Below are 26,606 nucleotides of genomic sequence, written 5' to 3'. Positions count from 1 at the left end.
AATCTAGATCAGTGGTTCTTAACCCTGTCATGGGGACTCCTCCAGCCAGTCAGGTTTTCAAGATAACTCTAATGAATATGCATGAGAGAGATTTGCATATAATGGAAGTGCCAGGTATTCAAATCTCTCTCATTCATATTCATTAGGGTTGTTTAAGACAGATTATACGGCAACATTGGCACATTCTTGGCCTCCATACAGTGCTTCGTGAAACCCCGAGATTTGTTTATACCCGGGGCCAGAATCTTTCTGAGCTGCTATTTAATCACAGTGGGAGACTAGAATCTTATCAGGGATTTCATGGGAGATGTCAGGGGTGTTTATTGCCAGTTTTCTTTGGAAACTGATCATATCAAAATTTCAAATAGTGAGAGAACATTCTATTTGAGAGATAAAACTGATTGCAATATTCATCAAGTTGTATATAGCATCACATGCCCGTGTAGATTATGGTATCTTGGACAAACAAGGAGAAAGATTAAACAAAGAATAGCCCAGCATGTCAGTAACTTATGGTTGGAAAAATTAGATCTCCCATTAGTGGCCCATTGGGTGCAGCAGAAACATGAGGTGAATGATTTGAAATTTATAGTACTAATTGTAGTGCATTTAAATCAGGGGGGGGAGGGGTAATGCATCTGATATTTTGCTTAGGAAGGAACAAAAATTGATTTACCTGTGGGACACTGTGGAACCCCATGGTTTAAACAAAGAAGTAGAATGGCATTTATTGTAATTAGTATCAGCTGTAAGTAAAGGATAAAATGGGAATGAGGCTGAGAGGTTTGGAATGCTGTCAGTTCCTGTTCAACTTGTAAAGTGAGAGGTCCTGGTTTGGATTTTTCCCACTGGTGTGTGGCACACATATACATTGTATAATGAATAACAAGGTAGGAATATTAGATGGTTTTGATGAATGATTTTGATGTATAACTATGAATATTATAACATGGGATGTTGTAAGTAGGATTATAAGGAGTGTGTGTTATGTATTATAGAACTAAAGCAAATTACTGAAGCTGAGAACAGCCTGTAGCCCCTGACGCCGCCGACGGGCGAAACACAGATTTGTGTTGGGCATTTGTGCTCAGTTTATGGTGAACAGCGACACAAGGAGTATGAAGAGAAAACCTATTGGAATAACATAATCATGAAGTGATAAGTTTGCACAATATGAAGAACTTTTTGGCCAGTATATGGACAGTACTGCAAGAGAGTAGTTTTGAAATGAACTTTTAGTGGGTTGGTTGGGAAGGTTGTAAAGGTTTCAGTAAGTTATATATATGTATATTTATATGATATGAAGTATTAACACACGTGTGGTGTGTAGGTAAATTTTTTAAAAAAAGTATAAAATAAAAGAAGTGATTGATAAATGTGTGAGAATTTCAGTTTATAAATTTGTAACAAGCATAGCTCTTTGTGTGTATAAATTATATGCATATTCATTAGGGATATCTTGAAAACCCGACTGGCTGGGGGGTCTCCAGGACAGGGTTGAGAACCACTGATCTAGCATTTCAAAAAGATTTGTTTATTCACACCTTCAATAAAATATAGAAAACTGGTGAGGCAAGACTTTCTTTCCTTGGCTGAGTCCATGTTGACTCTGTCCTATTAAACCATGTTTGTTTATGTGTTTAGTAATTTTATTCTTTATAATTGCTTCTACTATTTTGCCTGGTGTAGAATGGGTAAGAGATGAATCGATTTTTCACCCTTTTTCAAAAGCACAAAAACCAGGGGACACTCAGGGCCTGTTTTACAAAGGCGCGCAGTAACGGTCCCGAAGCCCATAGAGATTTAAAGGGCTTCGGGGCTGTTGCTCTGTAAAACAGGCCCTCAATGAAATTACATGAAAATACTTTTAAACACATAAGAGGAAATATATATTTTTTTTTACTCATAGAAATAGTTAAGCTCTGCCAGAGGAGGTGGTAAAAGCAGTTAGGTTTGGACAAGTTCCTGGAGGAAAAAAAAATCATAGTGTGCTATAGAGGCAGACATAGGGGAAGCCACTGCTTGCCCTGGGTCGGTAGCATGGAATGTTGCTACTATTTGGGTTTCTGTCAAGTACTGCAACCTGGATTGGACACTGTTGGAAACAGAAGATTGAGTCCGATAGACCATTGGTCTGACTCAGTGTGGCTGTTCTTATATCTTGCATTCCTCTTCCAAGTTCATAACGATGGATGTTCTCTGTGAATAAAAACAACTTTTGGTCCTAGATCTTTTTTAAAAATATGGGTAAACAGGATAGTTACAATGTTTTCTTTTTACCATAGAGTAAGGGCTCCTTTTACTAAGCTGCACTAGCGTTTTTAGCGTGTGCTTACCACGCGCTAGATGCTAACGCCACCATTGAGCTGGCATTAATTTTTGGCGCGTAGCACGGGGTTAGTGCGCGCGGCAATGCAGCGCACGCTAAAAACGCTAGCGCAGCTTAGTAAAAGGAGCCCTAAGTATCTGCTCTGGCAACAAGGCACCTGGCATTCCTGAAGTCATCAGTACAACAGACTTTTTGTTGTCAAGGTATGTAATTGAGTTATAATGTGTCTATTAACTATATTTGTATTATGCATCCTTCGATCTTGTTGTATGCTTTTTGCTTTATTACAAAACCAATAAAACTTTTGAACTGAAAAAAAAAAGGTACTATGCAGTTCCAAAAAGTGATCATCTGATGGAAGGTAGCCAAGTCTTGACTTCAACAAATACAAAGAGTGGCATAAGGTATAGAAAAGCAGATCTTTTTATTATTATTATTTTTAAAGCATGGAAAGGATTCTTCCACTGTGATAAATTGTGAAATCTACCATACCCATTGACTTTAGCTGTTCACTTGTGGTTTACACATGAAAATCCACCAAGCCCTGTGGTGTGCCCTCTTTCCCTCCCAGTTTTCAATCTGCTTTAACCAAGGTACCTAAGTGCCAACTCATTCCTAACCCATACTATGTTCATTCCTACCTTTGACTCATGTTGCCTACTATCTTTAGTATTACTGCATGGCTGAGCTTACTCTAATGTTCAGCTAGTATTCTTTTTTCCTTGTCCTTTAATTTTCTTTTTCTTTATAAATTTATTAATTTGTTACAATATATAACAACTTCAGGTAATAAACAAGTACAGAGAAAATAAGTCAACCTAAAAGAAAATAATTTTATCAAGTACACATTATTATAGAAACATAGAAGATGACGGCATAAAAGGGCTACAGCCCATCAAGTCTGCCCACTCTGCTTACCCACCCCCTGTCTATGCCCTAATGACTCAATTTCCTTATCTTGACCCTCGTAGGGATCACACATGGGTATCCCATTTATTCTTAAAGTCTTATATGGGGGCTGATTGTCCTGTAGAAGTCTCTAAAAAAACAAAACAAAGGTAAAAACAAAGAATATACCAAAAGCCTCAGAGTCAGGCAAATAAACATTCATTTTTTCACTCGATCTCAACCTCTGTATTAGTTACAGGTAATATATCCAATTTAGATTTATCTTGAAGAAAAGTTTCTAAATGAGCTGGATCAACAAAAATATATCTAGTATTCTGATATGTCACTAAGCATTTACATGGGAATTTAAGAAAAAATGAAGCTCCCACAGCCATGACTCGAGTCTTTAGTTGCAGGAACTGTTTTCTCCTGTATTGCGACTGTTTAGAGATGTCCGGAAAGATATTTATCTGTTGTCCACAAAACAAGGCATCTTTGTTTGTGAAATATAATTTAAGAATAGCTTCTTTTTCTATTTCAGTCCTAAAGGTGACCAATAATGTTGCTCTTTTGACTATAAAATCTTTCGATGACTCTAAGAATTGAGAAATATTTAAGTTATCAGGTGACACTAGTTGATCTTCCCCCCCCCCTCTAATGACACCATTTTGGAACCACTAGGTATACAGTAAAGGTTGTCTGGCAAAAACGTTTCTAACTGGAAATAACAAAGTGCATCTTTCAAATACATTTTTAGTAATTCCAAAGGAGAAAGATAATGAGATATAGGGAAATTTAGAAATCTGAGGTTCCTAGATCTCATAGCATTTTCCATTTTCTCCATCTGTAAATGTAATAAAGTATTATCCTTCACATGAGATACAGCGCATGATTGCATTACAGACAGATGTTTCCACTTTATCCAAGCCAATGCTCTGCGCAGAGGGCTGGGGAGATGGGGTCGCGGGAGTTGAGGCTGTGTAGGAGGTGGATTGTACACACTGGAGGCGTTTGAGAACTTTTTTGGCCACTCTGTTAAATAGGGAGTTGCAGTAATCCATCCTGGAGAGAACATAGGCGTAGAGGAGTTGGGCTAGGTCTGGTTTGGAGATGTAGGGGTTGATCCATTTCAGTTGGTGGAAGTAGTAGAAGGAGGTGAAAACTACTTGAGATATGTGGGTGGACAGGTGGCTCTAAAGTTACTCCTAGGCTGCGTATCTGATCTGCTCGAGTTAGTGAGGTGAAATCCCAGGATAATGTTGGGCGTGTGTATTTGGAAGTTTTTTCCCTGATCCATAAAAGTTCAGTCTTGGAGGAAAAATGCAAGGTAATGCATTTGGGAAGAAAGAACAAGGAGTACGAGTACAGCATGTCAGGTGCAACTCTGGGTAAGAGTGAACAAGAAAAAAACCTGGGGGTATTGATAGATAGGACCCTGAAACTGTAAGCACAATGTGCGGCGGTGGCAAAGAAAGCAAATAGAATGTTGGGCATGATAAAGAAGGGAATCACGAGTAGATCGGAGAAGGTCATAATGCCACTTTATAGAGCAATGGTCAGACCACACTTGGAATACTGTGTCCAACACTGGTCTCCCTACCTAAAGAAGGATATAAAACTGCTCGAGAGGGTGCAGAGGCAAGCAATGAAGCTGGTAAAAGGTATGGAGAACTTGAACTACAAAGAACGACTTAGAAAACTGGGACTGTTCTCCCATGAGAAGAGGAGACTGCGAGGGGATCTGATTGAGACTTTTTAAATAATAAAAGGAATCGACAAGATAGAGCAGGATAAAAAGTTATTTACGATGTCAAATGTGACTAGGACATGAGGTCATGGACTGAAGCTGAGGGGGGACAAGCCCAGGACAAATGCCAGGAAGTTATGCTTCACACAGCGAGTGGTGGACACCTGGAATGCTCTCCCGGTGGAGATTGCTGCAGAACCCACCGTTCTAGGATTTAAGGGCAAGTTAGATGCACATCTCCTCGAAAGACGCATAGAGGGATACGGGTGACTAAGTTTTCACCAGGTTATACCTGGCTGGGCCTCTGCTTGAGCGGATCGCCGGACTTGATGGACCTAGGGTCTGATCCGGAGATGGCAGTTCTTATGTTCATTCAGCTGTAGTCGGAAAGGCAGAGTTGGAGGTTGGCGATTTGGGATTATCAGTTTTCACCCAGTGGGAGGAGAAGTGGATGCCATTGGCGTAGGAGTGGATTTTAATGTTGCACTTCTGGGCTATATCAATGACAGATCTGATGAGGTTAAATAGGAGGGGGAGATAGAAGGGCACCTTGGGGAATACCGTATTTGATGTGTTTGGGGTCAGATTTGAGTGGCACTAGGTCTGTTTGGGTTCTTTGGTAAAGGAAGGAGGTGAACCACTGGAGGGCAGAGTCCTTGATTCCGAGGTCACAGAGTCTGGATAAGAGGAGGTGGTGGTCGACAGTGTCAAAGACCACGCTGAGGTCAAGTAGGACCAGTAAGGCATTGCTGCCTTTGTTGAGTATCGACCAGCTGTCATCTATGATATCCAGGAGTACTGACTGTGCTATGGCCTGTTCAGAAGTTAGATTGTGCGGGGGACAGGGCAGTTTGTTCTTCTATGAAAGCCTGTAATCGGTGAAGCACTATTCGTTCTAGGAGTTTGGAGACAAATGGGAGGTTGGAGACTGGCCAGTAGTTGCTGGGTTCGTTAGGGTTGACGGTGAGTTTTTTGAGTGTGGGTTTGATAATAGTCAACTTCCAGCTGAGTGGTACTGTCCCCATGGAGAGGGAGGAATTAATGATGGGGAGGATAGATTCCACCATGGCGTCTTCTGTGGATAGTAGGAGGCTGGATGGGCAGGGGTCAAGGATGGTACCGGAGGGCTTGAGTTCTCTCAGGGTTTCGAGAACCTCAGCATGAATGGCCATGTGAAGTTGGGATAGAGTGGCAGAGGATATAGTAACAGGATTAGGTTGGGGGTATGCTGGTGGGGGGGGGGGGTTGATGGTGGTGGCAGATGGTTTATATCTTGTGAGGATAGCCAGCTGTCTAGGCCTACCCTGAGATAGAGACCTCACACTCTATATACTGGTATCAATCAATAAGTATATTTATTAACAAATCAGTAACAGCTTACAAGAATAAATCATTCAGCATATAGAGTAACAGAATGTGATCTTCAGGCCTAAGGATCCTTTGATGTCTGTTCTACCTACTTCCTCTTACATGCCTGTTTTTATACATTTCTTGGTGGCCAGCACCACGTTGGTCTAAATCACATGATAAATCTTTATTGGTTATTTCTTACACGTCATTACATTTGTTAATTCATTAATTGGTTTATAATATTTGTGTCATGCTATACATATGTCCGGTTTACCAAAAAGCCTATCCTTTTCCCGCATATGTCCTTTTAATCCTACCACATCAGCAATTCCAAGCCCTGCCTTTATCACAAGATACTCTTGCTAAATAATTTTCTTTAGAATTCCATTCTTGACCAGGATGTGGTCATCCTTTTATGATATCATAACAGATGTCAGGCATAAGAGCTGAATCTTTGCTTGTTTTTTGTTAATCATAAGATTCACTTCACCTAGCTCATGACAGCTGATAAGTGTAGAAATCAAACAAAAATACCGCTACTAGCAGACAATACACATCAGTATTGTTAGCCCGACAAACTTAAAGGGCTATGGCCTCAGAATCAGAGCCTATGCACAGCAGTGAAAATCACAGACTGAGGATAATCCGCGTAGTAATACAGCTCCTGCTCCAAAAATTTATACACCGGCCAATGATTGGAGCAGGAGCTGTATTACTACGCGGATTATCCTCAGTCTGTGATTTTCACTGCTGTGCATAGGCTCCGATTCTGAGGCCATAGCCCTTTAAGTTTGTCGGGCTAACAATACTGATGTGTATTGTCTGCTAGTAGCGGTATTTTTGTTTGATTTCTACTATATTACTGTATACTGCTGGGGTGATTAGTTTTAGCTGATAAGTGTAGTCAGAAATGTCTCATAAATCATTTTTTTAGACTTTTAATACACTGATTTATTATAGTAGGAGAGGAGAGAGGGAATTTTTCCATTGTGATGTCTGTTTCATCACCTTTAGCTGTATCTAAAGGACTTACTGTGCTTCACCTGTATCATACAAGGACTTACTTAGTGTATTCTCCTTCATACAAGAGCTTACCGCATTTTTCTCTTCCTCTCACTTGGACTGAAAGAAGTCTGAGAGAGTCTCACTATCAAGTTCAGTTGGGTTGTGTTTTTTTCCTTGGGTGTTGGTGAAGAGTTGGTTTGTAAGGGCGAACAGTTGTTTGGATCTGGCTGGGACTTTCTGTAGGATGTGAGAGTAGTAGGCTTTCTTTGCTTCTAGGATGGTGGCTTTGTAGGTGGTAGATGTGTTTTCCCACTGAGCTTTGTATTCTGAATTTGGGTGTTTGATCCAGTTTCTTTCTGCTTTCCTCAGTGATCTTTTTATGGATCAGAGGTCGCTGGTATACCAGGGAGCAGGTGTTTTGTTGGTGATTATTCGTGTTGTTTTTGTCTGAGCGAGGCTGTTATTGAGGGCCTGGATGTTGGAGTGCCAGGTGGAAGCTGCTAGGTCGATTGAGTGGGGATGTTGGGTGTAGGTTTTGTTTAGATTGCGAATGCCTGCGGCCATGACTGTAGGGTTGACTGAGTTAGGGATTCGATGTTGGTTGGGTGGGATAGGGCTTTTTGGCGGGGCTAGGGTAGTTTCGAGCGGGAGTTGGAACTCAATGAGGTGGTGGTCTGATCATGGGACAGGTGTAGTGGTGCAGATTGTTTGTTGGGGCTCTGCAGTCAGGTCCCTATGGGTGAAGATTAAGTCTAAGTTGTTGCCTGCTGAGTGTGTGGGGGTGGTTACAGCTTGGTGGAATCCCAGGTCGGTGAGGGAGGAGAGGAAGCTGTCACTCATTCCTGAAGTGTTGGGGTAATCTGGGAAGATGAAGTCTCCTAGGATGGTCATATGTTTGTGGGAGATGGATAGCTCGGTGATGAATTCGAGGTGGGACTCTAGGGCTTCTGCTGGGGAGTGGGGGGCTCTGTAGAGTAGGATGAGGGTGATTTTGTGTTTGTGGCCCATGGTGAAGGCTAGGGCCTCTAGGGTGGGAACGTTCATAGATCTTATCAGTTTTGGTGTGGTGGAGGTCTTGACAATGGTAGCTACTCCGCTTCCTTTCCCAGTGGTGCATGAGCAGTCTAGGGCCTGGTAGCCTGGAGGACACAATTCGCTGAGTGCTATCCCATCGTTGTCTTGGGCAAGAATATTAAAGGCAGATGGACGAGATATCAAAACTGGCAAACACTTTCTATAACACAAGCTGGCTTAGCATTCCCATTACATGCTATAGGGCTTTAAAACCACGGGCTCGCACTGTGGGGAAGGGCAGCAGAAAGCAGGAGAGTCGGGGCGGCAAAAGCAGGGCTCGGCTGGAAGGGGCAGAGCAGCAGAGATGGGCTGCAGGGCTGGGATTTAAGTCAGAAAGGACATTTGCGACTGGTCCTCAGTAGTAGCTTCTTGTGTTGATCGGCCAGCCCAGTCGGTTTCCAAGATTTCTTTAGTGAATCGTGTCCCTGCCTACTTTGCATGCTGTTCCACTCATTTGCATGCACGGATTGGAATCGGATCGGCACAAAGGTAAGTGAATCAGACCGGAGTAAATCGGGTCGCAAACCAATCGGTACACGATCAGTTTGCTTAGTGAATTTAGCCCATAATCCACTTTGAGATTACTATAGTTCAAAGATCCTACAATTACAGTAATTAAGGTTCAAGTGGTAATCACAGAACAACAGTCAAAGCTATTTAGCCTGGCCGCTAATCAATTAAATTGCTCAATCTGAGTTTGGTGCTGTGAATATAATGGTTATTTATTGGGATTTATTAGTCAAATTTTCATTAAGAGATTGTTTGACTTTTAAAGCTTTATATTGTGCAGCTCCACCATACTTGGCTGCTGTAACCATTCCATATACTCCAACATGTACATTACAGTTGGTTGACTTCAGAGACCAATACTTCCTTCACCGAAAATGGTCATTATGAACCAACTCGTAATTCTGCTTTTTTCTTATTATCCCCATTTTTATGGAATGATCTTCCACAAGTTATTCAAAATGAATTTTCATTTCTTAAATTTAAGTCTATGTTGAAAACTCATTTTTTTTTTAATTTGGCATTTAATCTGATGTAATTTTTAGATTTTTCTTGATGCCTTTGTAGCTTTAACTGTCCTTTTAAGGACAATTTAAATTTAGAATTAAAAAAGATTTCTTTTACAGTCCCCATCCTTTTGTTTTTTTCCCTTAAGTGTTCTCTTTTTTTCTATCATTGTAGCTCCAATCCCTTCTCCCCTTTTGTTCCTGTTCGTTCTTGTCCTTAAATTGTCTTTTCCCTCGGTTTGTTTCTGAGAATATTGCATTTTAATTGTTATGCCATTTTTGTACACCGCCTAGAAGGTTTGAGTGGGCGGTATAATAAATTTTAAATAAACTTGAAACATGAAAAGACTTCATTGAGGACCGCCCCGGGCACCGGTACCTCTCTGACCCCATGCCATACTCATGCCCTCCCTTCCCCCGTACCTCTTTAAATCTTTGCCAGTACAAGCAGCTTCTCTGGCCTGCTACTCACGCCAGACTGGCTTTTTTCTGAAATCATTTGCTGGTTGCAGGGCTAGGAAGTGATGTCATAGGGAAAGGCAATACCAGCGTGAACAGCAGGCTGGAGAAGCTGTACACACCCGTGAAGATTTAAAGAGGTATGGGGAAAGGGAGGGCGCAAGTGTGGCATGGGGAGGGGCATGGAAGGAGCAGAGGGCAGAGAAGGGGCAGGGAAAGAGTGGGGGGGGTGTGCAGAAGGGACGAGGGGAAGGGGAAGGGGAAGGGGTGGGCTTTTTTTCAGGGACACGGTGAGCGAGGCGCAAAATTTGTACATACCCAGATTCAGAAAGGGGAGCAAAAAGAGTCGAACAAAAGACCCGGTATGGCTGACTAAAATAGTGAAGGAAGCGATAGGCAATAAGAAAAATTCATTCAGGAAATGGAAAAAGGACAAAACTGAGGGGAACTGGATGGAGCACAGGAAGTATCAAAAAGAATGTCACCGAGTGGTTCGAAAAGCCAAAAGAGAGTATGAAGAGAAGCTAGCCAGGGAGGCACGAAATTTCAAACCATTCTTCAGATATGTTAAAGGGAAACAGCCAGCTAGGGAGGAGGTGGGACCGCTGGATGATGGAGACAGGAAGGGGGTAGTGAAGGAGGAGAAAGAAGTCGCAGAAAGACTTAACATGTTCTTTTCGTCTGTATTTACGAACGAAGACACAACCAACTTACCGGAACCTGAGCAATTCTTCAATGGAAATGAAGCAGAAAAATTAACATCCATGGAAGTGAGCCTTGAAGATGTGCGCAGGCAGATAGAAAAACTAAAAACTGACAAATCCCCGGGTCCAGACGGAATCCATCCAAGGGTTCTGAAGGAATTAAAGGAGGAGATAGCAGAACTACTGCAGCAAGTTTGCAATCTATCCCTGAAAACAGGTGTGATACCAGAGGATTGGAAGATAGCCAACGTCACGCCCATCTTCAAAAAGGGATCAAGAGGTGACCCGGGAAACTACAGACCTGTGAGTCTGACCTCGGTTCCGGGGAAAATGGCAGAAGCGCTGATAAAAGAAAACATCGATGAACATTTGGAAAGAAATGAACTTCTGATACCAAGCCAACATGGTTTCTGCAGGGGGAGATCGTGCTTAACTAACTTATTGCACTTCTTCGAAGGAATCAACAAACGGACGACAAAGGAGACCCCATAGACATCGTATACCTAGATTTCCAAAAAGCCTTTGACAAGGTGCCTCACGAGCGTCTACTCCGGAAACTGAAGAACCATGGGGTGGACGGAGATGTGCATAGATGGATCAGAAACTGGTTGGCGGGTAGGAAACAGAGGGTAGGGGTGAAGGGCCACTACTCGGACTGGAAGAGGGTCACAAGTGGTGTTCCGCAGGGCTCGGTGCTCGGGCCACTACTATTTAATATATTCATAAATGATCTAGAAATAGGGACGACGTGTGAGATAATAAAATTTGCAGATGACACCAAACTATTCAGTGGAGCTCGGACTAAAGAGGACTGCGAAGAATTGCAAAGGGACCTGAATAAACTAGGGGAATGGGCGACGAGATGGCAGATGAAGTTCAACGTTGAGAAATGTAAAGTACTGCATGTGGGAAGCAGAAACCTGAGGTACAACTATACGATGGGAGGGATGTTATTGAATGAGAGTACCCAGGAAAGGGACTTAGGGGTAATGGTGGACATGACAATGAAGCCGACGGCACAGTGCGCAGCGGCCGCTAAGAGAGCGAATAGAATGCTAGGTATAATCAAGAAGGGTATTACAACCAGGACGAAAGAAGTTATCCTGCCGTTGTATCGGGCGATGGTGCGCCCGCATCTGGAATACTGCGTCCAATATTGGTCGCCGTACCTTAAGAAGGATATGGCGATACTCGAGAGGGTTCAGAGGAGAGCGACACGTCTGATAAAAGGGATGGAAAACCTTCCATATGCTGAGAGATTGGAGAAACTGGGTCTCTTTTCCCTGGAGAAGAGGAGACTTAGAGGGGATATGATAGAGACTTATAAGATCATGAAGGGCATAGAGAGAGTAGAGAGGGACAGATTCTTCACACTTTCAAAAAATAAAAGAACAAGAGGGCATCTGGAAAAGTTGAAAGGGGACAGATTCAAAACAAATGCTAGGAAGTTCTTCTTTACCCAACGTGTGGTGGACACCTGGAATGCGCTTCCAGAGAATGTAATAGGGCAGAGTACGGTACTGGGATTTAAGAAAGGATTGGACGGTTTCCTGCTGGAAAAGAGGATAGAGGGGTATAAATAGAGGATTTCTGCACAGGTCCTGGACCTGTTGGGCCGCCGCGTGAGCGGACTGCTGGGCATGATGGACCTCAGGTCTGACCCAGCAGAGGCATTGCTTATGTTTTTATGTTCTTATGGGTGGGGTGGGGTGGGGAACCTCCACAGCACGAGGGTGAAAACTGGAAACTCAAAGACTGAAATTACATGAAATAAAACACAAGCAGAAAAGACAAGCTCCTACAGCCTGGCTTGTAGGAAGAAAGGAAGAGTGCTGAGGTAAGGGGAGAGGGGTTTAAATATCTGAAGTCCCTGACCCATTCCTGTAAGCTCTGCCTTAACTGCACAAGCCTTCAACCTAGGGTTATCGGATTTTCCGTCTGGAAAATCCGGACCCCCTAGACCTACCCTCAGGCCCTCCCAGTCCCACCCATCCCCACTCCATCACACACACCCCCGATCCCCCAATCTACCTCCCCCCACCTGTTCTCGTCAGGCAGCACATCCGCACATGCGTGGATGCGATGCAATGACATCATGCGTACGCGCAAATGCCCTCCTGCACGAAGGAAACTTTCCCAAAACCTGGACAAAGTGCCAGGTTTTGAAAAGCCGTCCGGACCCCCAGACATGTCCTCAAAAGGAGGACATGTCCGGGGAAATCCAGACGTCTGGTACCCCTACTTGAACCCTTATGATTTTAAGTGCAGATGAGGACAGAGCTTGCAAGAATGGGGCAGGGGCATGAAAAGAACTCGATGGGATGGGATGGGAAAATGAGTTCCTGCGGGGACGGGAAAATATTTGTCCCCCTTGTCATTCTCTACTCTGAAGTTTGAGGCTTCCTACAAAGTCCTGACGCTAAACAGAAATAACCACTTGTCCCGGGATAAAGTGGGATTCTACAAGGAGTTAGGCCCCCCCCTAAACTTTTGGGCAGGAGCATCTGCCTAGTTTGCCTACACAGCCTTAATCCTGCGCTGGTTGTCTGTAGATAATTAATTGGAGCAGGAATCAGCATCGTTTCTACAGACAAGAGAGATTGAGCCTCTGGCCAATAGAGCCGCTCACTAACAGGAAACCTAAATAAACTACGTGCATCAGGGCGTAGTTTACTTATGTTTCCTGTTAGCGAGCGGCTCTATTGGTCAGAGGCTCAATCTCTCCTGCCACTAGGAGCAGTCTGGCAGTGTGGGAGGAAGAATAGCAATAAAATGAGATGGCCACTGCCCCTCCCTCCCACTTTATTTTCTGTAGGGAGCTACCCACCGGGCTCACAGACGCATCTTGCTCCAACTCGGTCAGGTCGCTCTCCGGCAGCTCTCTGGTATGTCTGTCCTTGCTCTATCCCAATGCACAGAGGTGTAAATCCGGAGTGGGGGGATGATGCTTCCTCCCGCTGTGATCACAAATGACCTTCAGTGAGAACATACTTGTCTTCATGTTGTTTGTCTTCTTTTCTGCAAGTGGTGTCCTGCGGTTAAAGCATAAAGGAGTGTGTCGCCGACGCCTGGGGGATTCCCCTGGGGGTGCAGGGAGAAGGGGGGGTGATAGAAGTCTTTTTTTTCTGAGTGAACTCAACTGCCGGAAACAGCTGACTGCCCCCAAAGTTCAGACGGATTTATTATCTTCACTTCAGCTAACCACTTGATAAGAGAATCCTCAGGTTTTCACTATTTGGTGGATAACTGGCTTATTGTGAATGTGTTGGGTTTTGTTTTTGAGGGGGGTTGTTGCATCTGAATTTCTTTATATGGGCTTACTTTTTGTGCCCATATGGCTTCTGACAACCGACTCGGAAGTAAGCAAAGATAATGAAAACATAGGGAAAATAAGGAAATCATACTCGGTTGAAATCTCAGCAGAGTTGAGCAAGATAAAACTTCATGTTTTCTAAATGAATAATGATAAAAAAATTTAAAAAAAACCCACCCCAAAAACGGAAGGTGAGGATGATTGAAACCCAGTGGTGGTTTGATAGTGTTTGTGCTTTTGTAGTGGAGTATAGAACTTTAGACCCATGGCTCATGCAAGTACTGTATAGCAATTCTTCCTCCTCAATTTTCTGTGGGCAGGAAGCAGCAGAAGGCAGCTAGGCATGCTTCTGTTGTCAGCAACCAACATAAACTTTACAGGACAGTGGGCAAGTCTTACCTTATTTTTATTAAATCTTATTTTTTTATTATTTCTTTATTCAATTTTCAAAAATACAATTCAAGATTTACTTGTACAGAAAGCTGTTAAGTCAAGAAAAAAAAATCACAATAATATTATAAATTCAAAGATACTTAATTAAATTTAATTCAGCTCAAGTCCACATAGGATCCAAAATGTTATTATGAACGGAGAAAAACAAGAAATTATTATTAAGGAAAATAATGCTAGTCAGCTAGTGAGGACATCTATTTTTCTATACTCCTTCTTTCTTTTCCTTCTCGAGCCGAGAAAGAGATAGGAAGGATGTCAGTTGGTAAGGCTCAAAGAAAACATATTTTTTTGAATTATATTGTATAACACATTTACAAGGATATCGTAGGAAAAATGTTGCTCCAAGAGCTATGATTCCCGGTTTTAACATAAGAAACTCTTTTCTTCGCCTTTGTGTGTCTCTAGCTAAGTCTGGAAACATTTGTATTTTAAGTCCCATAAATTCTTTTGCTCTATTTTTAAAGAAAAGTCTCAAAATCCAATTCTTGTCCATTGTTAGAGCTAAAATTGCCACTAATGTTGCGGGAATAGCCATTTCTCTATCTGATAATTCCAATAATGCCGATACATCCATTGGTCCTTGGCTTTCTTCCTGTTGCTGAATTTGATTTTTCTTGGGAAGATAGTACACCTGTGTAAATGGAGGTAATGAACCCTCAGGAACATCTAATATTTCCGTCAGGTATCGTTTTAACATCTCACGCGGAGTGATGGTTGTAATTCGTGGAAAATTAATCAATCTAATATTGTTGGCTCTTGAAAAATTTTCAAATGACTCAATCTTCCTTCTCAAATTTACATTGTCCTTAATTAAAGTCTCTTGAAGCTGTTTGGAAGATTTTAATTCACTTTTGATACTATCCAAAGATATATTAGAGTCAGCAATGTCTTATTTTATTGAGGAAATTTCTTTTTCTTGGTCTTTCATTTTCCCCTCCACTTGCACTTGTTGAATATTAGTTGTTTTTACCATATTAGCCACCAAGTCCCACAAGGCATCTAGAGTAACTTCTTGGGGCTTGACTATAATAGGAAATTGTAAATGAGTAATCAAAAGTTTTTGCTCACCAGTCGACCGCTCTCCTCCACTTCCCTCCGCCAGAGTAGGTCCAGATTCAGTTGTTACTGCAACCCCGTCCGTATTCAGGCTCTCCTGCAGAGCTTGTGAGCCTGAAACGGCTTCCTCAACACTGCTCCACGCAGCCTCCGGGGGAGAGCCCATCCCGACTTCCGGTAGGCTCTCGACCCCTGGGGAGCTGGTTGCACGGGGGTGCATAGGAGGAGGTCTTACGTCGGGACTCAACGTGGTCTCAAAACTTCAGTGAGACACCTCTGTTCCGTTCACATGAGGTGTCTCTAACCGCAAATCTCCCGACGTCGTCATGGTGCCCTGGAATCGCCGAAACAGCGCTTCAATATTTCCGGAGGTATGTGTTCCGGAGCGCAGGGAAGCCCTACCAGTGCTCTTTCCCCTTCTTTTCGGCATGTTAAAGAACAGATTAAAGCTCAAAGAAGAGCTCAGAAATCGTCAACTTGGCGTCTGTTCGGCGACCTGCTTTAGCGACTTGCATCCGCGGCCATCTTGGATCCCAAACCTCACTTCCCTTATTTTTATTAAATCTTGATATACCGCTGGCTGGCCAGAACAGTACAGTATCACAGTGATGTACAAAAATAAATAGCATTAGATCGGGTAAACAATATCACAACAAATAACATGATAAAATACAAAGATTAATAACCAAAGTACTGAATGAGCAGGTGTGTTTTGACTGCTGCCTTAAATGCCATGATAGTTCATGTTTCTGATATGAAGGAGATCATTCCGTTGTTTGGGGCCAGCATAAAAGAAGACGGTGTGCCGTCTGACAAAGGGGGGAGACAGAGAAGTTTAAAATCAACTGACCAGAGAAGGCGACAGGAGTTATAAGGAATAATAAGTCTACTGAGGTAAAGGGATGCAGAGGGAAGAAGAGAGACAGGAGGGGGAGAAATGCCTGACCTGTGGAGAGGGGGAAAGAGACTGAACTGGGATAGAAGAAATGTTGGCCCAAGGGAGGGCAAGATGGCAAATCTGCAAGGGGGGCACTAGAAGTAAAGCTTTGGAAGTATTCACTCCTGCCTCGTAAGTTGGCTCAGGGTGCCACTATCCCTTGAGCTGGCGTTGACACTAGGGCTGACCTGTAAGTATCCAATGCTTCCTATGAGCCCCCATCCAGCCCTGCTTTCCTTCATTTTTTAAATTAATAAATAAAAGTCTGTTTTATAATAAATTTATGATAGAGTCCAGCATCTCTTGCCCACCCCATCCAGTTCCTCTTTTCTTTTTCCCTCATATTTTGTAGCTTAGTATCTCTGTGTCCCCTTTCCCTTATCTTCCCCCCCCCAAAATGTAGCTTCTCCCCCTTCCCTTTTCCTGCCCTCCCTAACAGTAGCATCACCAATTCTCTTATCTCCTCTGCCTCCTTCCCATCATGGTCAGCATCGCTCTTTCTCTATCCCTTGCTTTCTCACCCCCACCTTTTAGTCTGCATCTCCCCACCCTTTCCTGCTTCATTTCAAAATCCCCCCCCCCCCCCGTCTCTTCCCCTTCTCTGTTCCTTGAACATCAAATTTCCCTTTTCTTTCCCATTTTTCCAGCATCTCTCCTTCCCTTCTCCTGCACTTGTGATTTGGTAGGTTCCCCTCCCCCAAGGATTTACTTTCAAAATGGTTTACTTCTAAATGTTGCCAGCAGTTGGCAGGCAGAAATTCACACACAGTCTGCAGCCACCCTAGTACTTTCCTTCTGATGCAATATTCTGTTAACAATGAGGCAGGACATGTCAGAGAGAACATTAGGGTGGCCTCAGGCACCCTGTGCAACTGCCAGTGACCTTTAGAAGTAAACACAAGTTTGAAAATGCATCAAAGCAAAACTTACTGGATTATGGAGGAGAGAAGAAAGAGATACCAGACTGTGAGTGGGAGGGAAGGGACATGGAAATGCTGGACCACAGACAAGGAAAAGTGGGCGAGATTGCCACCTCTAAAATCTTGCTGCTCTAGGTGACTGCCCTGGGAAAGACACCTCCCTAATCTTTCATTCCCAGCACCCATAAGTCTTATCACATTCTTGTGTTATATACATCTGTCTTCACAACTTTGCACTCATTGATGCAATGCAGATGTTCCTTGGTATGCTATTGTCCTTGCAATGGCAATCAGAAGGTAGATGCAGGAAGCAGACAACCAGGACATTTTGGTTCAGGCCTAGTCAGAGTTTGGTTCACAGGCCTCAGTTGCATAAAAGGTGACACACCAGAGACACCACTACAGCACCAAAAGTTGCTTCCATTTGGTCGCCATGCTTTTACTCAAATCAGGAAAAACAGAAATCTTAACACCTTGATATTGGTTAGGACTAGGAACTTTAATCTTTTCATTTAAAGAATTTGCAGAGCTTGTAGGTAATTAAGCACGTAACACAATCGGTTTACATATAAAACGCACCACTCCATATCCTGTATATATGTCCTTATGTTAAAATGATCAATGTTTTGGGGGTCTTGTGGTAGTGTTTTTTGGGTTTTTTTCAGTATTGAACAGCTTTATATGGTCTCCAACTGTTTTACACTTTCTTCTATTGTTACATTTTTATAGACAGTGTAACCTGTCTATAGTAATTGTTGGAAATCTGGCCTTTGTTAATCATGATCAAAAATGATTAATTTCTTAATATCTCCTCATACGAATAGATGGGTATCAACCAAACTAATGAATGGCATTGTTGGATTTTTTTGCTCTTGATTTCTGCCCGGGCTGTGGAAGCAATTTTTTGGTTACTAGAGTTGGAATTGGGTGAAATGTACAAACTCCAACTCCTAATAAGAGTTAAATTGTATGTCATGCAATTATTATGCTTTCATTTCTTATTTCACAGATAATTTGACTGACCAAGTTTTTCAGGATATGTAGATTACTTTTACAAAATATTTTGATATCAAGTTCTTTGATTACAAAATGTATATTAGTGAAAGTGTCACCTAGAGAATAACATGGGGACAAAGTTTGTCTCCATCCCGGCAAACTCTGTCTGATCCCATCCATACTAGCCTCAAATGGTTATAATTTTATATTGAAATCATTTTATTAAAGTATAAAAAGAAACCATATTCTATATAACTGTCATTTTATAAATCACAAATACAGATCAATGTTCAACAAAACCCCTGTCTGCCCCCCCCCCCCCCCCCCACTATCGAGACAACTGAGCAAGCCAAATTACTACAAAATGTTGCATAGGAAAAATCATGCTAACGGAATAACTCAGTCACACACAGAACACAAATGCCAAATCCATAATAGCTGACCAAAAATGATAAACATAAACTAAATCAAAATCTCAAAAATCTACAAATTGCATGTACTACAGCACCTATATAGATATATAAATAAAAGAGTCAGAATCAGATTTGATGTGGAGATACCATAAATAAATGAAGCTGAGTCGAAGATTTTATGTAGTGACTCCACATCCCTGCTGGATTCTAAATTTGCTGCTTCATGTTACAAGGTTTGGTTTGAGGTTTGATCAGATGACTTTGGTTTTCATTTTTAGCTTTCTGATATGCTATTCTGGCAACGGTTCAGGAGAGAAGCGATTATGGATCAGTCCAGATAAGCCTTCCTACGATAAAAGTGGCATCAGTTGGTGATAGTGCCTCCTCCTTCTTTGAAGTGGTGATAGATAAATACAGCTGGGGGAAAATAGCATAGCTCAATGATGTTCATTTTTAAAGTGAAGGCTATATTGGCACAAGGGGAAAACTATTCATTTTGAGCACCAGATACATTGTCAAATACAGCAGCCTATAGTCGGGGTGAAGGGGAAAAAATTTTTCTCCCCATCCCCCCTAATGTAGTTGGTTCAGCTATACAGGTGCTTTCAGAGTAACTCGTGTGTAACTAAAATAGTCTGCTGTGCCATGTTGTTTTCCTAGGCCCCACACACCCTTTCCTAGATCATCCTATTCCCTTATATCCTCCCCCAATATTCTCTGACATCAGAGGAGGGGCGGGACCTCGGCAGAGAGAAGGCAGCTCGGAAGACGTATGGCAGCTTGCAAAGATTGCTAGCACTAGTGATCTTATGCAGGCTGCTGAAATTAGGTAAATTGATGTCGGGAGGCCAGGGGGAACACGCAGGCCTTCCGTGGGGTGTGTGCAGTCCTTCGGGGAGGGGGGTGTACACGCCTTCCGGGGGAACACGCAGGCCTTCCAGGGGGTGCAGTCCTTCGGGGGGGGGGGGGGTTGTACAGGGGGGACAGGCAGGCCTTGGGTGCATGCCTTCAGGGGTGGGGTGCAGGCCTTCAGGGGGGACAGGCAGGCCTTCAGGGGTGGGGTGTAGGCCTTCAGGGGGGTGCAGGCCTTCATGGGGGACAGACCTTCAGGGGAGAGGGCCCCGGTGTAGAAGAGATGTACATATGCCGGACTTTAGGGGAAGAAATAATGGGTCTAAAAATAGAGGAGAGGGAGAGAGATGATGGAAAATGGGATTTAGGGAGGGAAGGAACAGAAAGGGAGAGAAGTTGGACAAGGGATGGTGTGGAGGGGGATATAGATACTGAATAGGAGGGTAGTTGGGAAAAGAAAGGGAGAGATTGTGAACCTTGGGGTGGTGGGGAAGGAGAGAGAGATGCTGGATGAAAGGGTAGTTAAAAAAAAGTGGATCTATGGAAGGAGACGAAAAAAAGGAAAGATGCCAGACCTCCGGGGGAGGGAAGGGAAACGGAAGGGGAGGACAGAGATGGCAGATGGATGGTTAGCATGGAGAAAAAAGAAAGAAGGAGACCCTGGTAAGCAAGTTATCAGAAGACAATCAGAGCCTGGGACCAACAAGATCTAAATAATGACCAGACAACAAAAGGTAGAAAAAATCATTTTATTTTCTGATTTGTGATTACAATATGTCAAATTTGAAACATGTATCCTGCCAGAGCTGGTGTTAGACCACAAATGTGAGCTAGGATTTAACAGAGAGAGGAAAAGCATTTTTTGTTTGTTTACACCACAGCGCTAATGTGGTTAGGAGAAGGCAAAGGGGGTGAAGAGGCTATAAAATAAACCCACCAGGATGTTTAAAAAAAACACCCAATTGGGCAGGAAAATCAAATCGAATCGAAAAATCTATTCAATAGGCTGAATCGAATTGAAATTTTTTTCCTGAATCGGGCAGCACTAGTGAAAAGTCTTGCTCCTGTGGTAAAAAAATTGCACCCGTGTCAGACTCGGCATCTCCTCCCCAGCTCCTCTTGGGCCTATTTTACTTTCAGGAGCCAGCCATGCCACGATGCAGAAGGAACCCAAGCCTGAGACCAATATGATTTGAAGAATAAAATTACCAGACAACAAAAAGTAGAAAAAAAAATAATAATTTTATATTTTGTGATTAGAATATTTCAGATTTGAAATATGTATCCTGCTAGAGCTGGTATTAGACTTACCTGGGAACTGCAAAGCCCAGGCTGTGCTTCTTTAGCTTCCAGCTGGCTTAGGGCTCTCTCTCTGACCAGGGGGCAGTTGTCCTAGTTGCTCTTCCCTAACACTATTCCTGCCATGAGTGACTGAAGTATTCTGTCAGTTTGATTTTTCCATGTAGCATTCTGTAGTAATTTGGTTTGTTCAGTTTTCACAATAGTGGAGGGGATATTTGTAAAAGGGAGGGGAGACAGGGGTTTTGTTGAACCTTGCTCTGTAGTATTTGTGTTTATAAAATGACAATTGTACAGAATAGTCTCTTTTTATACTTTAATAAAATAAGTTCAGTATAAATTCCGGAATCTTGGAGGCTGGATGGTGGCTGGCTGACAGTTGAGCTCCCTCCTTTTAAACAACTATACTTCATCTATTTAATTATAAAATCCTCCAAAAGGACATCAACCAAGCAAAAGAAGCATATGGTATATGCGTTATGAGAAAAGACCAGCTGTAAATTCTAAACTTCAGCAGATACTATGAGCCGTTTGCCTGCTCCTGCCTTTTGCCTGCTCTCACCGTAACTGACATCTCCAGGGCTCCCAGGCCACCTCTCTTCCTCCGGGACTCGGCGTATGAGCAAGCTCAGCCCCCCAGAAGCAGCTGGGAACCCTCCTGAACTGCGGCAGTTGAACCGTTCGCCTGCTCCTGCCTTTTGCCTGCTCACCGCAGCTAACATCTCCAGGGCTCCCAGGCCACCTCTCTTCCTCCGGGGCTTGGCGTGTGATCGAGTGCCGCCCCCCTGAAGCAGTCAGGAACCCTCCTGAACAGCAGCAGTTAAGCCGTTCACCTGCTCCCACCTGTTCCCTGCTTGCACCGCAACTGACACCTCCGGGACTCCCAGGCCTCCTCTCTTCCTCCAGGGCTCGGCGTGTGAGCAAGCTCCGCCCACTAGAAGCAGCCAGAAACCCTCCTGAACTGCGGTTGTTGAGCCGATCGCCTACTCCTGCCTTTTGCCTGCTCACACCTCGGCTGGCACCTCCAGGACTCCCAGGCCACCTCTCTTCCTCCGGGGCTCGGCGTGAGTGCAAGCTCCGCCCCCCAGTAGCAGCCGGGAACACTCCGCTAGCTTCGGCCATGAATAGGAGCGAGCCCCACGACCGCCACCGGGAGGCCATGGTTGGTCTGGACGGCACGGTCATCGAGGTGCCGCAAACGGTCAGAGAGGCGCGGGCGGTGCCTGTCCAGAAAGGAGACAGATTCAGCGAATTTGGCATGCAGGAGGCGAGTGTGAATGTCTTAGACGAGTTGATGACCGGAGACACTGGATTTGGGGCTTCCGGTTTGCTGACAAGGATCGGATGACATCTGGAGAAGTTTGGCAGCCAAAGCAGTGAAGTCATTTCAAGCTGGACTTCAGTCTTGACTGTTTTTGTTTTTTATTTCTCACTTTCTTTTTAGTTTATGATATATTTTAAATCTCATTCATTGTTTTGCCACTTGTTTTTGTTTTTATTTTATTATTTAAATTTCATTTAAGTTTCCCCAGAATTCTATAGTTTCAACGGTTCTCCCTTCTGCTTCTATTTCCTATCTCCCCTCTTTTCAACCTTTCAAAGTCCTTTAGATCATTGTAGTCTTATTAGAACGTTTATTTTCTTATTTTTCTCATCTATCTCTATTTTTATTTCTTCATTACTCTACTAATTGTCATTTTCCCAGGTACTTTAGTTAGATTGTGAGCCTTCGGGACAGTAAGGGAATTTCTAAGTACCTATCTTACTTATAATTTTAATCCACCCTATTGTCTATTTTCTGTAAACCGCTTAGAATCCTAACGGAATTTAGCGGTATATAAGAAATAAATTACATTACAAATTACATTACATATAAAATCATAACTATTCAAGGCTTGCAGGGTGGGGACAGGGACAGGGACTGAGCTCATGAGGACGGGGCAGGGACAGGGACGAGCTCCCAGGGACAGGGCGAGAACGGTGATAATTTTTTCCCCTTGTCATTCTCTAATCCCAACCCACAGTCTGGGTATTGCAGGAATTCACATCTTTTCAGAACACATGGTACACTCCCCTAGTGGTAAAATCAGTTTCAATTTCTGCAAGCAGTCTGGGCATTAAGTCTTTTGTTATTGCTCTGCTTCTGTTTCTTTTCTTTTTTTTAAATTAAAATTCCCTTAAATTCATTTCTCGGTGGCTGCAATGCCTTGAGACCCCTCCCCGGTGATCTGCTGTCAGAGAAAAGGATGCAGTCCTGTGGAGCTGGACTGCAGCTTCACAGAGAAACCTGTGAAGCCAGCCTTCTGGGTGCCACCTTCTGGAAGTACCTGGGGTCCCTCCCGTGGAATTTGCTGGCCAGTGACCCCACAATCACAGGTTTCTAGCACAGGTTGAGTGCATCTGGACTGAAACCCACCTAGGGCAGAGGATTCGTTGGGGTGGAGGTTGAGGTCAGTCTCTGGCCAGCTGGCAGTCTGAAGATCTCCATTCCTAGACATTTGGAGCTGTTCTGGGGCAGGAAAGTCCTTGTCTCTCCATTCAGCTGCTGAAAAACACTGACAGGCAGAAGGCATCACAGAATCTGTGAGTAACTTTATTGTTTCCTATGGGAACTTTGGGGGTAGCTTGGAAAATGTTTTAAAACCCGTTTTTCACAGTTTCTGTACATAGGGTTCAGGTCCCCCACCTCCCCAAACCCAAAATTGCTATTTTTTATTTTCGGATGTTTTTGTTATTTTAGCCGCTTTTGGTGCAAATTTGTGACAGCAGCCATCTTTGTTTTTAAAATCAATCTTTTTTTCTAACTTTAAATTCTGCCTCGATTTGACTTAGTATTGATTGGTATGGACTCACCATCTATTGGATTTGGACATTGATGATGCCAGATCAGCAATTTTGAAACGTGTGCCGTAGCGCACTAGGGGAGGGGGCGGGAGCTTCGGACTTCACCTCCTCCGTGTCCTCTTGGGCTGGGGAGCTGGCCTGGGTCCATGCCTTCCAAAGAAAATCTCGCCCAGGAGTTCTGGAGTCTGGTACAGTTCGCCTGCGTTCTAAGTCTGGGGACTCTTTTGACGGTGCCCTGCCATGGTTGCGGAGTGGGCATTTTCACTGGATTTTATTCGGCTCCTCTGAACAGTGTTTCCTGAGACCCCGCTTGTTTGACGCAGCCAGCTGGTGCGTCGGGGCTTTTTCGGACTATGGCGCCTGTGGCGAAGCTTCCTTTTGGGAGCTCTCTTGTCTGGCCATGCCAGATTTTGATTGCAAAAGTTGCCATGCAGATTTTCTGTTTATTCTATCTCCTGCCACTGTATTTAATTTGGATCCAGCTGATGCCTTTGCTGAGAATAGTCTCCACAGCCTCCCTGAGTGTCCGGATGTGGAGGTTTTGATCCTCTGGTTTGGCCTTGCCACCCACGGTATGCGGTTCTCATATGTCTTTAGCGGGACAAGAGGCTCCAGTTCCCTTTTTATTAATATCTTCTTAGTCAGGGACCGGTGTCCTTGGAGAGCCGTGGAGGGGCATAATCGAAAGGGACGTCTAAGTCCGTTTACGTCCATCTCGCAAGTCGTCCAAAGTTTAAAAGAGCTTATTTTCAAAAGATACGTCCAACTTTTTTTTTTTTTGTTTCGAAAATCGTCTAATTATATGTCCTGCTGATCTGATCGTCCAAGCCACTAAATTGTCCATCTTTATACCACATTTTCGTCCAACTTTTTGTCCAAGTCTAAAACGCCTAGAACAAGCTCTGTTGGACGTGGGAGGGGTCTGCAAAGTGATGGACTGCACACCCAGACATGCTACCTAAACAGTGGGGTACCTTACAGGGCACTGCTGTGAACTCCCTACAGCTCCTTTATAGGTTACGGTGAGCCCCCCAAACCACCTCCAGAATCCCCGAGACCCACTTATCTACTACCCCAATAGCCCTTATGGCTGCAGGAGCCACTTATATGCCAGTACAAAAGGGTTTTAGGGGTGTATAGGGGGGTGAATATGTTTCAGTATCAATGCAGTGATTACAGGGGCTTATGAGCATGGGTCCTCCTCTCCATGGGTCCCTAAACCACCCCCAAGACGGTTTAAGACTCCTCTGTGCAGCATGACTAGGCTTTCCTATGCCTGGCGGTCAGGTGATGATGGTCTGGAGGCAGAATTTTAAAGTTATGATTAAAATTTTTAAGGGGGTGGGGGGGTTGGTGATCACTGGGGTAGTGTGTGGGAGTCTGTTTTATGTGTTTGCAGTGCTTATCTGGTGACGTTAGGTGGGTCTAAGTCACAACGTCCAAGTTCCGTTGATCATGGGCTGTATAACTTTTGGTTATACATGCTGTACAATTAAGTCTAAGCTGGCCCACGTCCCACCCAACTCCCGCCCTCGACATGCCTCCCGAAACGCCCTGTTTAGCTTTGGTCGTTCAGTGCCACTATGAAGGCCTAGGTCGTTTAGAAATATGTCCAAAACCCGTTTTTATTATCGGCACTTGGACGTTTTTGAGAAATGTTCGTCCAAGTGCCGACTTAGGCCAGTTTTTGGATGTTTTTCTCTTTCGATTATGAGCCCCATGGTGTTTTGGTCTTTTCGGCATGGCTCTTGAGTGCTCAGTCTTGATGGTGTGCGGTTATTTGGAGATAGTTATCTCAACTCTTTTGCGCTCAAAGTACCCTCTACTTTGGCTTCTTCTGCCAAAGCCTGTTAGGCTTTTCTCATGGGGGGAGGGGGGGTGCTAGGAGTTAGGTGGAGCCTGAACAGGCTCCCAGTTAGGTAATCCTGGTTTTCCTTCAGGAGGGTTTAGTCAGAAGTCTGGCAGTGGCCTCCCTGAAAGTTCAGGTTGTAGGCTTTGCGTGTTTTCAGGCGCACAGAGGAGCTAGTTTGCTTACTACTCTTTCATATCTGACCAGGTGTATAAGGGGGTCACTTCATCTGTATCCTCCATTGCATCGTCTTTTCCCTTCATGGACTTTTAACATCGTTTTACAAGGCCTTTGATCCTTTGAAGGATGTAGTTCTTCTGGACCTGACGTTCACGACGGATTTTCTGGCACTGTTGTCTCAGCACGGTGTATTTTGGAGTTTCTGCTATTTCATGCAGGGAACCATTTTTCCATTGATGGGCGTGGGTGTTTTCCTCCATACTGTACATTCCTTTTTGTCGACGGTGGTCTCAGCTTTCTGAGTCCATCAGGCAGTTACATTGCCTGCATTTCATACGACAGGTTCGGAGCTCGAAGATCGGATCTTCCACAAATTAGATGTCTGGAAGATCTTGCTCTTTTATTTGGAAAGGATAACTGATTTCTGAGCTATCTGATCAATTTTTTGTTCTCACTGCTGCGCCTCACTGTGGTGGGCCGGCATCCAAGTCCTCTATCGCTTGATTGATTCGACTGGCCATTTCTGCGACTTACATCACCCACAGTGTGCAGCTGCCAATTTTGCTTACAGCATTCTTAACAGGAAGGGTGGTGGCGACATGGGCGGTATCTTTTGCGATTCATTCTGATGAAATTTGCAGGGTAGCTTTTGGTCCTGTCTTCCTACTTTTACCCAGTTATACTTAATGGATGTGGTGGCGCATTCTGCTGCCATTTTTTGGGACCTCGGTTTTGTGGGCAGGCTGTTCTGTCCCTCCCCAGTTTCCATGGTTTTGGTACATCAACTAGTGTATGGAATCCAGAAGGGACATCACAGAATGGAAGATTAGGTTTCTACCTATGATAATCTTCTTTCTGTTGGTCCCTTGAGGATTCCATATGACCTGCCCTCTCTGTATACACTCGGTGGTTTAGAATAGCCTGT

General features: G+C 43.8%; 1 protein-coding gene and 1 long non-coding RNA gene across 2 annotated transcripts in view; both read left to right on the top strand.

The window, feature by feature from the left end:
• The first annotated feature begins 764 nt into the window (after positions 1–764).
• On the top strand, positions 765–1,348 carry LOC117355839. Its single transcript, XR_004538456.1, has 2 exons — positions 765–890; positions 999–1,348. It is a non-coding gene; the product is annotated as an uncharacterized LOC117355839 (long non-coding RNA).
• Positions 1,349–13,304: 11,956 nt separating this feature from the next.
• LOC117355838 (serpin B6-like) overlaps positions 13,305–26,606 on the top strand; it is a 76,755-nt gene continuing 63,453 nt past the window's right edge. Inside the window, exon 1 of the mRNA XM_033934906.1 lies at positions 13,305–13,454. The gene's annotated coding sequence lies outside the window, so the exon portion shown is untranslated. The remainder of the gene's footprint in view (positions 13,455–26,606) is intronic.

Source organism: Geotrypetes seraphini, chromosome 2, assembly GCF_902459505.1.
Source record: "Geotrypetes seraphini chromosome 2, aGeoSer1.1, whole genome shotgun sequence".
Taxonomy (NCBI): domain Eukaryota; kingdom Metazoa; phylum Chordata; class Amphibia; order Gymnophiona; family Dermophiidae; genus Geotrypetes; species Geotrypetes seraphini.
Note: the sequence above shows the minus strand (reverse complement) of the source record. Positions and strands in the feature narration are given on the sequence as shown.